The 11,496-nt window shown below is 44.4% G+C and overlaps 1 pseudogene; it reads right to left on the reverse strand.

Moving 5' to 3' along the window:
* Positions 1-426: 426 nt before the first annotated feature.
* LOC126261460 (5S ribosomal RNA) lies at positions 427-544 on the reverse strand (annotated as a pseudogene).
* Between the last annotated feature and the right edge of the window lie 10,952 nt (positions 545-11,496).

The following is an 11,496-nucleotide window of genomic DNA, read 5'->3' on the forward strand; positions in this document are numbered from 1 at the left end:
TTGCCTCGCCGTGCTTCACGTCCCGCCTCGCGGAGCGTTGGCAGCTATTGTCACCGCAAGCAGGCAGCCAGGATCGAAACACCACTGCCGTCATGGGCACACCACCTCCCACGACGTCCTCAATGCCCCTACACTGCTGGATTCCATGCTACAGCAGGACAAAAATGTCCAATCGAGACACTTGTATTTCACTCGTTTGCGTACAGTAACTGAATAAAAAACTAAAAACCAAACTCCGTCTGAACAGGCCATGAAGGTCCAACGGTACCGACCGGCCGCCGTCTCATCCTCACACCGCGTCGCTGGATGCGGGTATGGAGCGGCATGCGGCCAGCACACCGCTATCCCGGCCCCATGTCATTTTACGAGACCGGAGCCGCTGCTCCTCAATCAAGTAGCTTCTCAGAGGGTTGAGTGCACCTCGCGTGCCAACAGCGCTCGGCAGAGCGGATGGTCACCCATCCAAGTGATAGCCCAGTCCAACAGCGCTTAACTTCGGTGATCTGACGGGAACCGGTGTTACCACTGCGGCAAGACCGTTTACCGTAGTATCTGAATAAGGCTGGTTCAAACCGCTTCGGTTGAATCTTCAGATTGAGTTCCATAACAGACTTGTATGTGACAGCAGGAACATACGAGGGCGCACCCAAAAGATACCGACCTTATTTTTTAAAATTTATGTCTTCTGGTTTCGAATTAAATCGGGTGATGCTGAGGGTATTAGATTAGGAAATCAGACGCTTAAAGTAGTAAATGAGTTTTGCTATTTGGGGAGCAAAATAACTGATGATGGTCGAAGTAGAGAGGATATAAAATGTAGACTGGCAATGGCAAGGAAGGCGTTTCTGAAGAAGAGAAATTTGTTAACATCGAGTATAGATTTAAGTGTCAGGAAGTCTTTTCTGAAGGTATTTGTATGGAGTGTAGCCATGTACGGAAGTGAAACGTGGAAGATAAATAGTTTAGACAAAAAGGAAATCGAAGCTTTCGAAATGTGGTGCTACAGAAGGATGCTGAAGATTAGATGGGTAGATCACATAACTAATCAGAAGGTATTGAGTAGAATTAGAGAAAAAAAATTGTGGCGCAACTTGATTAGAAGAAGGGATCGGTTGGTAGGACATATTCTAAGGCATCAAGGTTTTACCAATTTGGAATTGGAGGGCAGCACGGAGGGTAAAAATCGCAGAGGGAGACCAAGAGCTGAATACGCTAAACAGATTCAGAAGGATGTAGGTTGCAGTAGGTACTGGGAGATGAAGAAGCTTGCACAGGATAGAGTAGCATGGAGAGCTGCATCAAACCAGTCTCTGTACTGAAGACCACAACAACATCATCTGGTTGGGTACTCTGGCGGCGTGCTGCGGTATTGTGGCGCGAGGATTTTAGCGTGCACGAAAGCTGCAGACACGTGTCTGCAAACAAACAAAAACAAATTTCGTAACTTCCCATTTTTGAAGACTCATCTTCGTAGTGCCCCGTAGATCGGCACAGACTCGGATTGAAAAAGTATGGGGAATAAAAACACTCTAAGACAAAAGAAAGTGAAGCACCACGAAAGAGTAGATGTTATGGACATGTACAGGCAAAAAAGAAATGATTACAATTTCAGAAAAATAGGATGACTGATTCAAGTTAAAAGCTCCACACATTGAGCAAGTCAGTAACCCGTTGGTCCATCTCCGTCCCTTATGCAAGCAGTTATTCGCTTGGCATTGATTGATACAGTTGTTCTCCTGAGAGATGTCGTGCCAAATTTAGTCAAAATGGTGCGTTAGGTCGTCAAAACCCCAAGCTGGTTGAAGAGCACTGTCCGTAATGCTCCAAACGTTCTCAGTTCCGACGATTTTGCTCGCCAAAGTAGCGTTTGGCGAACACGAAAACGTACAGTAGAAACTCTCTCCGTGTGCGTGTGGGAATTGTGTTGCTGAAATGCAAGCCCATGGTGGCTTGCCATGAAGGGCCACAAAAGGGGGCGTAGAATATCGTAGCTGCACTGCTGTGCTGAAGGGTGTGGCGGATGACAACCAAAGTGGTCCTGCTGTAAGAGGGATGGCAGCCCAGAGCATCACTCCTGGTTGTCGAGCCTTATGGATGGCGAGAGTGAGGTTGATATCCCACTGCTGTTTAGGGAGTCTACAGACACGTCTTCCTTCAGAAATCTCATTGACTGGAGCAGAATTGTCATCAGTGGTTAATCCAGCTTAGAACTGAGCACCGATGACCAGTAAAGATGTGTCTGAAGATGCCACAGACAGCGGTGGCATACCAATCTGGCTTTCAACCGCTATATGGCCCGACAGCCAGGATTGATTGTGTGGAGTGCCTTTTGCTTTCACAGCAGGACGTCTTTTGTTGGCATCTGTGGAGCCCATACTTCGCAGCAGTGCGTCGACGATAGTCTACGCCCCGTTTTGTTGCCGTGCATGGCAAGCCATCCTGGACTTACATTTCAACAAGATAATGCCCGCTCGCACACGGCGAGAGTTTCTGTTGCGTTTCTTCGTGCTTGCCGAACGCTACCTCGGTCTGCAACGTCGTCGGATGTCTCGCCAATTGACAACGTTTGGTACATTTTGGTCATGGTCCCCCAGCCATCTCGGGATTTTGACAAGCTAAGGCGCCAGTTGCACACAATTTGCAAGGTAATTATCAGGAGGATATCCAGCAACTCCGTTAATGCCAAGGCGAATAACTGGATGCTTAAGGGCCAGAAGTGGACGAACGCGTTACTGACTTGCACAGTTTGTGAAACTCTTTCTCTTGAATCTTCTTCTTTCTTGGCTCTACAGCTCGTGATGAGACTTGGCCTCTTCTACAATTTCCTTCCATTCCTCTCGGTCCTTTGCCAATACTCTCCAGTTTCTATAGCTCATCTTCCTAAGATCTTCGATTACTCCATCTTCCCATCTGGCTCTTGGTCGACCACGTCCTCTATGCCCTCCTGGCTTTCCTTGTAATATTCTTTTTAGTACCTCTGTATCATTCATGCGAGCCACATGTCCCGCCCACCTCAGTCTGGATGATTTAACTATCCTTCTGATGGGTTGGTCTTTTTATATGATATACAACTCATGGTTGTGTCTCCTCCTCCATCTTCCTCTTTCACAAAAAAATGGTTCAAATGGCTCTGAGCACTATGGGACTCAACTGCTTAGGTCATTAGTCCCCTAGAACTTAGAACTAGTTAAACCTAACTAACCTAAGGACATCACAAACATCCATGCCCGAGGCAGGATTCGAACCTGCGACCGTAGCGGTCTTGCGGTTCCAGACTGCAGCGCCTTTAACCGCACGGCCACTTCGGCCGGCCTCTTTCACAGATTGGGCCGATAATTCGTCTAAGTACCTTTCTTTCAAATGCTTCTAGTGTTTCAATATCTTTCAAAATGGTTCCAATGGCTCTGAGCCTTATGGGACTTAACATCTGTGGTCATCGGTCCCCTAGAACTTAGAACTACTTAAACCTAACTAACCTAGGGACATCACACACATCCATGCCCGAGGCAGGATTCGAACCTGCGACCGTAGCAGTCGCGCGGTTCCGGACTGAGCGCCTAGAACCGCGAGACCACCGTGGCCGGCTTCAATATCTTTGTTAATGTCCAGACTTCAGAGGCATTTGTAAGCACTGGTCGTATAAGTGATTTACACGTAGTTAATTTCGTGGTACGAGTCAGGAGCCTTGAGATAGAAGTCTTGTTAGGGCAAAATAGGCTATGTTGGCTAGTACTAATCTCTGCTTAATTTCATAGGAGGTATCACTTGGATGTGTAACTGTCGAGCCCTGGTACTTCAAATGTTCAACTCTCTCAAATGTATAATTGCCCTGCATTTGGCATATTTTCTCTGCTTTTCCAGCTGCCATATATTTTGCTTTTTTTTTCATTAATAATTAACCCCACGTTCCTACTGGCCTGTTCAAGAGCTGTAAATGTCTCTTCCGTTGCTTTTTGGGTTCTTGCTATTATGTCTATGTAGGCCAGTATTTGCACTGATTTATAGAAGATCGTTCCCCTATTCAGAAGGTTTGCGTTTCTCATCACCTTCTCCAGGGCGGCATTAAAGAGAAAGCATGCCAGTGCATCCCCTTATCGCACTCCATTTTTAATACTTAATGTATTGGACCTCATTCCTCCTATTCTTACAGTACCTTGTGTTTCGCTCATTGTCATTCTCACCAGCCTCTTGAATAAACCATCCAAATTTTCCGAAACTGTAATCATTTGTTTGTTTGTAGTCTGTACATTCTGTACACGTACATCACATCTACCTGTTTCCGTCCCATTGGGATAATTCCTTCGTGGTGCAGCGTATTCTTTCTGTTTGCTTTCTTTTGTCTTAGAGAGTATTACGTGTTCTTTACAGCTGAATAAAAAAAAAAAGCCATATGCCTCAACTAACAGAAACTGAAGAAAAGCGTAATTCTGGATTTGAACAACCGTCCTCCAGAATGCGAGCCCATCGTTTTAATCAGCTGTGCCACCTCCCTCGGTTGGTGTTGAGGAGACAATAGTTCGGCATCGCATTACCCAGTAATTGGCTGTAAGGATGCTACGACGCAGCTCCTCCGTGCTACCAGCACCGCGTGAAGCGATCACGATTCCGGCGTGGCGTAGGCAAGCAGTCGGTATTCTGATGGCGCAGGGTGACGCCAGAGGCAGGTGGCGCCGTGCGATTGTTCTGCGTTTCCTGTTGCTCACACACACACACACACACACACACACACACACACAGCTTCTCCTCCGCCTCTTCCGCCGCCGCCGACGCGTCATGGACCGGCGATCGATGATGTCATCGTGCGCCGCCGGAAGGTGTTTAACGTGGAGGCAGTCCCAGCCGGAGCATGCGATGAGCTTCTCTGTCGTTTACCTTGCCCTTTCTCTGTCAGCACCTTAGGACAGACAATAACGTCACGAGGAAAAATTGAGGCTACCTCCACGTAACGGGAAAGTATTTTTCTAAAACCTGGTAGGCCATATATGTTACTGCTGTGTCTAAACTGTGTTGTTTAATATAGATCACTGTGATAGAGTGCTTTTCTAAAATAGTGTTTTTAAGCACTATATATATTTCGCAGTAAAACTTGCAAGGCCAGTTGTAAGTAGGCTGTTTAGGTTTTTATGTTGGTAACGCCATGTAGCGCTCTATATGAAAATCACTGACTGTGCTATGTGCAGTCTGTGGCTGGTTTACATTGTTGGAATTTGCTATTGTAGTGTTGGGCAGTTGGCTGTTAACAGCGCGTAGCGTTGCGCAGTTAGAGGTGAGCCGCCAGCAGTGATGGATGTGGGGAGTGAGATGGCGGAGTTTTGAGAGTGGACGATCTGGACGTGTGTCCATCAGAAAGAGTAAATTTATAAGACTGGATGTCATGAACTGATACATATATATATATATATATATATATATATATATATATATATATATATATATATATATATATATAATTTTTGAACACTATTAAGGTAAATACATCGTTTGTTCTCTATCAAAATCTTTCATTTGCGAACTATGCCTATCAGTAGCTAGTGCCTTCAGAAGTTAGAATCTTTTATTTAGCTGGCAGTATTGGCGCTCGCTGTATTGCAGTAGTTCGAGTAACGAAGATTTTTGTGAGGTAAGTGATTCATGAAAGTTATAGGTTATTGTTAGTCACGGCCATTCTTTTGTAGGGATTGTTGACAGTCAGATTGCGTTGCGCTAAAAATATTGTGTGTCAGTTTAGTATTGATCAGAATAAGTAAAGAGAGTAACGTTAGGAGCCGAAGAGTTTCATGGACCACGACCTTACATCCCGGAAGGTTTACCAGAAGATAAAGAGAGTAATGTCTGAGTACATTCAGTTTTGCTCAGCTGTTTGAAAAGCAAATAACGTAAGAGGTTTACCAGCACAGTAATTCATTAATTTTTCTAAGGGGATGTTTCACAGTACACTAGGAAGATGACAGAATAAACTGCAGTTACACGACTCTACTGCCCGATTAATCGGAACTGATGATGAGTATTACTAAACGCATAGCTCTGTTCATGGTTGTACAGGTTGCCTATCTAATGGGTGGAAGAGGCAACAGATATTTCATTTTAAGCATCTACATCTACTCCGCGAGCCACCTAATGGTGTCTGACCGAGCGTGCAATCGGCACCGTTATCTGATCCCTACAACCCTGTTCCATTCGCGAATAGTGCATGGGGAGAATGATTGTCGGTAAGCCTATGTATTGGCTCTAATTTCTCGAATTTTCTCCTCGTGGCCAATACGCGAGATGTATGTGGGGGAAGTAGTAAGTTGTCCGACTCCACCTGAAAAGCGGTGTACCGAAATTTCAATAGTAAATCTCTCCGTTATGCATAACGCCTCTCTTGTAACGACTGCCAGAGGAGTTTGTTTAGCATCTCCGTATTGCTCTCTCGCCAGCTAAACGATCCCGTGACGAAACGCGCCGCTCTTCGTTGGATCTTCTCTGTCTCCTCTATCAGCCCTACCTGATATGGGTCCCAGTGAGATGAACAATACTCAAGAATCGGGCGAACATGTGTGCCTTATAAGCCACTTGTCTCTTGGATGAGTTACATTTCCTTAAAATTCTTCCGATTAATCAGAGTCTCGTGTCTGCTTTTCCCACTATCTGTTTTGTGTGGTCATTCCACTTAAGGTCGCTCTGGATAGTCACGCCTGATATTGTACGGCAGACGCTGTCTCCAGCTGTTTGTCACCAATAGTGTAGCTGTATACAAGTGGATTTCTTTTCCTATCTCTTATGTAATTACTGACCGAATTTAAAAGTTAAAAATGCTGTCATAATATACGCACTTAGAGGTATAACTTTACGTTTAAGGTTTAACACAGTAAGACACATATTACAGCTAGAAACTTTGTATTTGTCGTGAGGCAGGGTAATTCACGACGCGCAGATTAGCCAGACTATATTCATCCAGTATTTGAGAAAGAGAGAACTCAGCGACTTCCAAGAGACTTTAAACTTAATTTGAAACATTTCCTAAAATCTTTCCCGCTTACATATTTAACGTCAAATATCTAATACATTAACTCATTTGCAAAGTAATCAGAAGTTTGAAGCTGTTTCATTCTTGGGAGTTAAAACTCTACTTATTAATGCTTCGGAATTAGTTATCCCTTAGATTAGCTGAAGGAAAAACAGAAAAAAGTAAGCTCGAAACTGAATATTTACCTTTGAATGTTGAAGTTAATTACACAGATAACTTTAAAAGTTACAAGCTTTTAATTATATAACTAGCTGCACTCCGCGGTATTACCCGCAGTCAAACAGTTATTTACAACGAAATGTGAAAGCCGAAAGTCACTATCGCAAAAGTTGTACTTCCAGGTATTGAGGCGCGAGCCATTTGCAACAAAGCAAATCGCGTGACATAGGGAATAATATCAAATTCTGAGACGTTGAGAGAAGCTGAAAGAATACTTGCTGCTCGCATCTCACTCACGTAAGGAAAAAATAATTACGTGAGTTAGCAGAGAATTACACAATTTACAAGGAAATAATTTCACGACTATTTGCGGCATACCTAGCACGCAATAGATCGTAACTGTCGTGGTGTGTGTATTTATCATAATCAAATCCATATTCACTAAAATTCTACCACGTTCTACATGTAAAGGCGTGACGTCTCTCTGTCGTACAACATTTAAATGACACCGTCGTTATGAGTCTTCAAGCGTTTCAGAAACTATAAGGTACGCCTTCAAGCTCAGCGGCTACAATGCAAAGGACCTGTATCGAATTATGGATTAATTCTTTGAGGATTGTATAAACAATGCATTTGTTACACTGAATCGTATTATTTAGTACATGAACCTATTAAACAGTAAAAGCATTTTCGAAAATACGATTCAGTTCGAAAATAAAAGAGTAAATAGCTCTTTCTAAGAGTAATTATTGGACGCGTTATATTCCTCAAATCAATAAATGTCTTGTACTACACATTTGTAAAAGTAGCCTATGTTTTAATACCGAGTATAAGCTAACTCCATTCCAAGTTTCTTCCAAATCGTACCAACTGTTTCAGCGCGAAAGAGCAACAAACATACTTAACAGACATATTCACATACAAACGTTCGCATTTACACTGAAGCGCCAAATAAACTGTTATACCGACGCGTATTCAAATACAGAGATATGTAAACAGGCATAAGATGGCACTGCGGTCGGCAACACCTGTATAAGAGAACAGGTGTCTGGCACAGTTGTTACATCGGTTACTGCTACAATGGCAGTTTATCAAGATTTCAATGAGTTTGAACGTGGTGTTATAGTCGACGTGCGAGTCATGGGACACAGCATCTCCTAGGTAGCGATGAAGTGGGGATTTTCCCGTACGATGTAGCGATGAAGTGCAGATTTTCCCGTGCGAACATTTCACAAGTGTACCGTGAATATCAGGAATCCGGTAAAACATCGAATCTCCGACATCGGTGCGGCCTGAAAAAGATCGTGCAAGAACGGGGTCTTTGATGACTGAAGAGAATCGTTAAACGTGACAAAAGAGCAACCCTTCAGCAGTTTGCTACAGATTTCAATACTGGGCCATCGACAAGTGTCAGCGAGCAATTCATTCAGCGAAACATCATCGATGTGTGCTTTCGGAGCTGAAGACCCACTCGTGTACCATTGATGACTGCACGACACAAAGCTTTACGCCTCACCTGGGCCCGTCAACACCGACAGTGGACTGTTGATGATTGGAAACATGTTGCCTGGTCGACGAATCTCGTTTCAAATTGCATCGAGCGGATGGCCGTGTACGGGTACGGAAACTACCTCATAAATCCATAAACCTTGCATGTTAGCAGCGGATTGTTCAGACTGGTGGAGGCCGTGTAATGGTGTATGGGGTGTGTAGTTGGAGTGATATGAGACCCGTGATATGTCTAGATACGACTCTGAGAGGTGACACGTACGTAAGCATCCTGTCTGATCACCAGCATCCATTTACGTCCTTTGTGGATTCCGACGGACTCGAGCAATTCCAGCAGGACAGTGCGACACCACACACGTCCAGAATTGCTAAAGAGTGGTTTCCAGGAACACTATTCTGAGTTTAAACACTTCCAACGGCCACCAAACTCCCCAGACGAGAACATCGTATGTGACATGCGATACGAGAGATCGTATGTGACATGCCTTGCAACGTGATGTTCAGAAGAGATCTCTACCCGCTCGTACTCTTACGGATTTATGGACAGCCCTGCACGATTCATGCTGTAATTTCCCTCCAGCACTACTTCAGACATTAGTCGAGTTCATGCCACGTCGTGTTACGGCTTTTCCGCGTGCTCACGGGGACCCTACACTATATTAGGCAGGTGTATCAGTTTATTTAGCTCTTTAGTGTATAATGTATATGGGATTGCATGGGTTACCGCGGCTCAAGTCAGTTGACACGAAACTTTTATGGGTATGGAACCGTGCCGCACTGTAAACAACTATAACCGAAGAGAGCAACTTTTCGATCACGGTTGGGGCGTCCTTCTTCTTGGTCGTCCTTTTATTACATTAATTTTCTGCAATAAAAATCTTTTCTGATTATGAAGCTAAGCCATCCCTCTGTCACTGACGAGACATATCAGGGAAAAGTGAAACAATTCGGCTGGTCCGTAGTTCAGGTTGAGTCGCCACTGGGTCTGTGGATTGCTGCGCTTTAGATGCGAATATCGGGCGTTCGTGTATGCAAAGCCTCGAAGCAGCATAACAAAGACACCAAAAGAATCGATTATGAAATTTTCCCTCCGCTTGTTCCTCATTTATTCTTATGCAAGACCAACTCTGGCCAACAAACTTTCTGAAAAACTGACGATGACCAGTTTCTGCTAGCACTGTGAAAAAAAAAAGAAAGAAGTAAAAAAGAGGGAGCGAACGAAAAACTGACAAAAACAAATTGCGAGTGATTTTTCGCACTTTGCGCAGTCCGAATATGAATGTGAATACAGAGCAGTTGAGGGTTGTAACGGACATTGAACAGGCGGAGCGATAGAGGGAAAGGGATTGGGGTGTATGTGAAAGAGAGGGGGAGACGTGTGGGAGAAGCTCTGCGGTCGAGCGTCCTTTCACGCTCAATTACTGCCTATGCCGAAGCTACTGCTGCATGAGATGAAAGTTTAAAATTGAAATGTATTTCAAATAGTGAAATATTCACGCGCGTATCTGTATGGAGGTGCAAGCGACGACAATATTAACCCAACGTGCTCTGCGGATTACATTCGCTGATGGGGTACAGACGTGTTCTGTGAACATAGAGTCTAGGCTTGTGACAGGTACCACAGTTCTCAGTGGCGATTGATAGGGAGGGGTAGTTACTCGTGGAGAATATACGAAATGAATTTCAAGTAATCATCATCAGATACTGTCGATAACTTTCTTCGACAGTTTATATACGTCACTGTCGATCAAATAACGATGCTAGCAGGAAAAATGTGTTGAAAGTTACGAAAAATCGAAAAAATCATTCCCTATAAAATGTTCAAATGTGTGCGAAATAGTATGGGACTTGACTGCTAGGGCCATCAGTCCCTAAGCTTACACAGTACTTAACCTAAATTATCCTAAGGACGAACACACACACCCATGCCCGAGGGAGGACTCGAACCTCCGCCGGGACCAGCCCCACAGTCCATGACTGCAGCGCCTAAGACCGCTCGGCTAATTCCGCGGCATTTTCCTATACTAACAAGAGAACCTCCCCATCGCAACCCCCTAAGATTTAGTGATAAGTTGGTTAAAAACTGAAAATGGACCAGGCACGAAAACAGCAAGAACGTGTACTGAACTGTGGAAAACAGGAGAAAAATAGAAGAAATATGTGTAATATCGAGAGCGGTTAACCGTCATCGTGTCGTAGTTATGTAGTCATGGTTTTGGACGGCGACGGGGGAGATACGTGTTCAGAGCTCACTCGGGCCCATTTTTTTCCCCAAAAATTCCGATCATTGACGTGTCTTTTCGCTGAATTCAAATCTGTGTACGTGTGGTGACGTAGTGTCATTTTGCAACAGCGACATGTAATGAAGGGACCCCCAGCCGTACGTACGTCCTATTTGTTCTGCACAGATCCCACAAGTTATGCCTCCTGCGTTCTGTTTTGGAAGTTTTGAGTCTCGAATTCCTTCGTTGTAACATAGTTCACAACCGTTTAATTGTTGTTTTCATTTCTGTGAGAGGTCTATGTGGCATCGGGCCTGCGCTCACTATTCATCACATTTCCTTGTGGCGGTATTCTTACCACATGACTCATATTGTGTGATGAATAGTGAGAGCAGGCGAGATGCCGCATAGACCTCTCAGAGAAATGAAAACGTGTGTGATATACGTTACAACGAAGGAATTAGAGAGTCAAATCTTGAAAAACGGAAGGCAAGAGGCACAACGTGTCGTATCTGAGTTGAACAAACAGGAGGTACGTACGTCTGGGGGTCCCTTCGTAACACGTTGCTCTTGCAAACTGACATCACGCCGCGACAC

This window comes from Schistocerca nitens, chromosome 5 (assembly GCF_023898315.1).
Source record: "Schistocerca nitens isolate TAMUIC-IGC-003100 chromosome 5, iqSchNite1.1, whole genome shotgun sequence".
Taxonomy (NCBI): Eukaryota; Metazoa; Arthropoda; class Insecta; order Orthoptera; family Acrididae; genus Schistocerca; species Schistocerca nitens.